The 6000-nt window shown below is 36.3% G+C and overlaps 1 pseudogene; it reads left to right on the top strand.

The window, feature by feature from the left end:
• Positions 1–6000, top strand: part of LOC101345170 (uncharacterized) — an 86197-nt pseudogene that overhangs the window by 58379 nt on the left and 21818 nt on the right.

Genomic DNA, 6000 nt, shown 5'->3' with positions numbered 1-6000 from the left:
TGAGGAAATGCTCATGATCACTAGCCATTAGAGAAATGCAAATTAAAACCACAATGAGATACCATCTCACCCCGGCATTACTGGCACAAATCAAAAACACTGGAAATAACAAATGTTGGAGAGGCCGCAGCGAGATTGGAACTCTTATGCACTGCTGGTGGGAATGCGAAATGATATAACCATTTTGGAAAATGATATGGCATTTCCTTAGAAAGCTAGAAATAGAAATACCATATGATCCAGCAATCCCACTCCTAGGAACATATCCTAGAGAAATAAGAGCCATCACACGAATAGACATATGCACATCCATGTTCATGGCAGCACCGTTCACAACAGCAAAAAGATGGAAACAACCCGGATGCCGTCAACAGATGAACGGACAAACTATAGTACATACACACAATGAAGTATTATGCAACAATAAAGAACAATGATGAATCTGTGAACCATCTTATATCATGGATGAAACCGGAGGACATTATGCTGAGTGAAATAAGTCAATCACAAAAAGAGAAATATTGTATGAGGCATCTACTATAAAAGCTCTTGTAAAAGTTTGCACACAAAAAGAAACAATCTTTGTTGGTTACAAGGGATGGGAGGGGTGGGGGGAAACTAAATAGGTAATAGATAAGTAGTAAATTTGGTGAAGGGTAAGACAGTACACAGTACTGGGGAAGCCAGCACAGCTTGTACAAGGAAAGGTCATGGAAGCTCCATAGACACATCCAAACTCCCTGAGGGACTAAATTGCTGGGCGGAGGGCTGTGGGGACCATGGTCTCAGGGATCTTCTAGCTCAACTGGCACAGCACAGCTTATAAAGACAAATTTCTACATTCTACCCTGGTGAGTAGCATCTGAGGTCTTAAAAGCCTGTGAGCAGCCATCTAAGATACTCCACTGGTCTCACTTCTTCAGGAGCAAGGGAGAGGGAGGAGAACAGGATACAAGGAAAAGATTAGTCCAAAAGACTAATGGACAACAGCTACCACTGCCTCCACCAGAGTGAGTCCTTTACAGCTAGATGGTGCCCGGCTACCACCACTGAGTGCTCTGACAGGGATCACAACAGAAGGTCCTGGACACAGCTGGAGAAGAATGTAGAACAAAACTCTAACAAAAAAGACCAGATTTACTGGATTGACAGACTGGAGAAACCTCGAGAGTATGGCCCCTGGACACCCTTTTAGCTCAGTGGTGAAGTCACTCCTGAGGTTCACCATTCAGCTGGGGATTGGACAGCCCCATAAAACAAAGCAGGACTAATGAGGCACAGCAGTCCAGGGACAAGGACTAGAAGATAGGAGGGGACAGAAAAGCTGGTGATAGGGAACCCAAGATTGAGAAGGGACAGTATTGACATGTCGTTGGGTTGTTAACCATTGTCATAGGGCAATATGTGTACTGTTTAATGAGAAACTATTTGTTCTGTAAACCTTCATCTAAGGTACAGAAAAAAAAAATTATCTATGTGAGATTAAATTGACAACAGCAACTCAAAAGGTTTGATGGCAAGCCTAGGGGGCAGTGAGTTTAAGATAACAGTGCTGGAATAATTTGGAAAAGGATAGTGATAATAGCAGCACAACTGAATGAATGCAATCGATGTCACTGAATTGTACATGTTGAAATTTTTGAATTGGTGTAACTTTGGCTGTGTATATTTTTACCAAAAAAAGAAAAAAGTTCCTCCAAGGTCAAGAAGGGAGAGTGCTGACATGTCGTGGAGTTGTTAACTAATGTCATAAAACAATATGTGTACTGTTTAATGAGAAACTATTTGTTCTATAAACCTTCATCTAAAGTACAATTAAAAAAAAAAATACTTTCCAATTGAAGGAACTAGTATATTTAAGGTCTAAAATAAGAGATTAAGTCTCTAGCCAGCAGAATGAATTAAGTTCAAAAGAAAGAAAACCAAAAGATTGAACCTTAGTGCTTAACATTTTTGATAAATGAGCCTGAATTTCCCCTCCCCACTACTCAGACACTGGTTTAAGTTTCACATTTAAAAACATTATAAATTGAATATACTAGAAATAATTTGAAATTTCAGTGGCCACTTTGGGAAAATGAGCTTCCATTGGCATTGTCCTATCTTTTCCTTTTTGGGAAACTTTTGCTTGATTCTAAGATTTTGTCAAAAGTTCTAATATTCCTCCATCTGAGGCTCTGGCAAGCTAATAAGTTTTATGTAGAACCTTTTTTTTTTTTTTCTGTAAATTGAGTCAAGAGAGTGAGGGCAGGGCAGGATCAGGCCTCCCCAGCCCCTCAGTCTCACTAGCCAATAATTGATGGATTCGTTTACAAAATTGCTACAGAGCTTTGGTATTTACTGTGTAGATAGCCCTTCAAAACGACTAGGTCAACTTAAACAAATGTAAATGAATTGAGATGACCCAATCTTGTCTTCTATGAGTCAAGAGAGTAACGGTGGGGCAGGATCAGGCTTCCCCAGCTCCCAGTCTCTGAAGTCACATAGATCCAGGGAAACTTTTGAAAGACCCCTTCCAACTAAGTGGAGACTTTTTAAGACAAAAGGAAATAAGAAAAAAATTGCTGCTTTACTATAGTTACCAAAAATTAGGTAGATCACAATCATAAAAGAACTGTAAACAAGTTCTCTCTATCGTAGAGGAACTCTAAGCAGCTAAAAATTAGGAATCACAATGAGACACACCTGAAATTACCTGGAAAAATATTTCCACTCTTAGCCAGAGACTTAAGGTTATATCCATATCAATGAATTGGTCAGCTGAGCAGAGACTTTGTGATTTCCAAAGCTGGTTGATAAAATCTTCAAGGGCTAAACTTAGATTGAGGAAAATAAGAAAATAGTAAAAGTTGAATAAAAACTTGGAATGTTTAAACAAACTTCATTTCAACATTTTTTATGGTATAGAAGCTTAAAACAGTCTCCAAGACCTTTTAGGTAACTTACCAATATTAAATTGAGTAAATAGATATTTGTCATAATTTAAGTTTATATACTTTTGCTTTTTATGGCTCAAAAAAGGATATATATGTATATGTATATACATGTATATTTGGATCTGCTAATGAGTGTGTTCATTTTTGTCATTTTAAAAGTATGTACTATAAGAGATACGGAACAAAGACAACATTTAACATGTTTATTAAAAAGAAATTTCTCTGTCTGACTAAAGTTTAATGGTTTAATTTATGGGATTTTTAGGCGCGTCGAAGTTAAATAATACGTAAAACAAATAATCAGGCTTCACACTGTTAAAATAACAAAAATTTCCTTGATTTCTGAGTGGAAAGGTTAATTTATTCTTTGCACAATCCGCCTCAAAGACAAAGGTTCAGCCTCTCATTAGAATAAAATGTCTGAGTCAAAAACCAAGCCACATGCTTGAGAAAAAAAAAAAAAAAGAAAGCTAAGGTTTTTACCTTTAAGATCTTGTTAGGGGACCCAAGAGGCTAAAGACACCTAATTAATTAGACTCCATCGGTTATCAGACCACATCTAGTCACCTCCCCCACCACGTCACTCACTTCCTCTATGTTGTTTTGCAGACTTTCTGGAGAGCCCCGGATGCGTTCAGATCTAACTGGCTCAGAATGGTCAGACACGTGCAGAACAGACAAAGATGACCAACAGACGACCCTGGGCCACCACTCATGCTCAACAACACAAGAGAACTCATGTCAAGGAACAAAAATCACTGTACATACATCATCTGCAGTAGCCGACCCCATTTTAAAAACGAAGAGTCCATCAGCCACTTCTGTGCGGAGACTTAGCCCCACCTCATAATGAATAACCAATAGAAACTATGAATAATTAAAACTCCCTGATCCTGCCACCACCTTCCTCCATCCCTATATGAATATGTACAATTATAAAATGTGAATGCTTCCTCAAATCGAGGAACTCGATCTGATGTTGATACCTCTGAGTTCCTGCTTGCTAGCCTGTGAAATAAACTCTTCTCTCAAAACCAGCCTCTGAGAGTTTGGCTTCTTGCATGCTGGGCATGGACCTATTGGTCTGGTTTCAGTCTTTGGTTAAATAACTTAAGTAAACTCCTTACAACTTGGAAAAATTCATGGAAAGCTACAAAAAAAAAAATTAAAGGAAAAGTGCAAAAAAGATTTATTTAATATGTTATAAATTACATGGAATGTGTTGACAAAATCAAGAGAAGTGTCTGATTCTCTTTGGGTTAAAATTTATATGTTAGTATTTCCTTTTATGTTTTTGCCTAATATTAGACAACAAGCACATAATATTATGTCATAATTTTATTATTAGTTACTAACTTGGTCGCAACTTTATTTTTTTTGTGGAATCTAGCATCAAAGCCAATGGTTTGACTGGGGAATTCACATCGTTCACCTATGAAGTTTTTTTTTTTTTTTTTTAATATTATTCAGGTATTTAGAGACTTGATAATCTTGGTATACCCTGGCTATATGATATTATGTCTCAAAATTACTACATAAAGTATAATATCTGAAGCTCTTTGAAAATAGGTTAATGACTATCTTTAGTAATATTTTTGTCTAAAGTTTTTTTTTGACTGAATTTATTTGGCTTTAAATTTTTGTAATTGAGAGTATTATGTTTATAAATTAATCACGGCCATTTAAGATTTGTCACCTGCAGATAATTTTTTACTTTGCTGATTTGCTGAAAATGTTTGACCAAAATGTCTCAACAAAAAGATGGAATTTATTGGACTTATGAAAAGGACTGTGACTATACTGAATCAAGATTTCCAGAACTGGAAGCTGATGGGTTCACAGACTGTAGCTGATCCAGAATCATGTGGAACAGAAATTAACTACATAAGACTGAGTAAAGGAAAATACGATGGATTTTATGTAGGAATATTGCTGATGTTTTAAGGTCCTACTTCCTGGATATAAGAAATCATTTTCCTTTCTCCTAAGTTATCTAACTAACGGGTTTAGATATTGTAACTCTTGAATTAGAAGTTCTTATTGGTAAACTTAGCAAAGTTGTAAATATCATAACCAGAGAAGTGTCTGAAATTTGTTCTAGCTATGATTTTACAAAATAGAATAGCATTAGATTTCCTATTAGTTCTCTCAAGGAACAGTTTTGTGCCATTTCTGCTTCTGAGAAAGTGACCCATGACTGTAAACAGGTAAACCAAGGAGGGGCATCTTGCCCTTGGGAAGAACACTTAGTATGTTTTAAACAGATTAACCTAAGACCTCCAACAGTAGAGTTCCATCCTGTATTATCTTACTAATCATGTATTCTCTAATGGAAATCTTGGTTGTCACATGTAAATATTTCTATACCTTCTGTTTCCTCTAGACAAACTTTGTGTGCTCCTTATGGATATATGTTTTTGTGTGGTTGGTCCAACTATACCAGTTTAGATGATCCCTTTCCAACTGACAGTGAGTTTACGTGGGCAATCTCTTGTTTAGATTCCTGGTGAATGCATGGGCAATGCATTTTGAGAATTTTAAAATTACCTTTTCATATTCATAGTAATGATGCTAGTAAATATTGAAAAGGTAATGTTAAATTTTTACACATTATAACACGAGTCAAAAAGAAACCCACTGGTCCAATACTCAGGGTGGGGTTGGTAGCTTTAATTCCTATTATGTGTAGTTGGATTGGAGAAATCTTTAGGAAATTTATCAACCAATATAGGACAAATAGTACATGAAGTTGCTAATGGGATGGAAGCACAACAGCGCTCTCTGACTTCATTAGCCAAGGTGACATGAGATAACAAAATAGCCTTAGATTTTTTTATTAGCCCAAGAAAGTGTAATCTGTACTGCAGGAAATACCTCTTTGTTGTATTCAGATAAATAACACAGGAAAAGTAAAACAGGATATATATAGAATTAAGCAACAAGCTACTTGGTTACACACTGTAATACCCTTACAAACACCAGATTTATTTGATACATGAGCAAAATCACTATTGTAAGGAATAGTAATATTCTTAGTCTGCATTCTGATAGTATTAGGCATAAT

The sequence above is a fragment of the Trichechus manatus genome, unplaced genomic scaffold (assembly GCF_000243295.1).
Source record: "Trichechus manatus latirostris isolate Lorelei unplaced genomic scaffold, TriManLat1.0 scaffold00007, whole genome shotgun sequence".
Lineage (NCBI taxonomy): Eukaryota > Metazoa > Chordata > Mammalia > Sirenia > Trichechidae > Trichechus > Trichechus manatus.
This window is presented reverse-complemented; position numbering and strand designations above follow the sequence as displayed.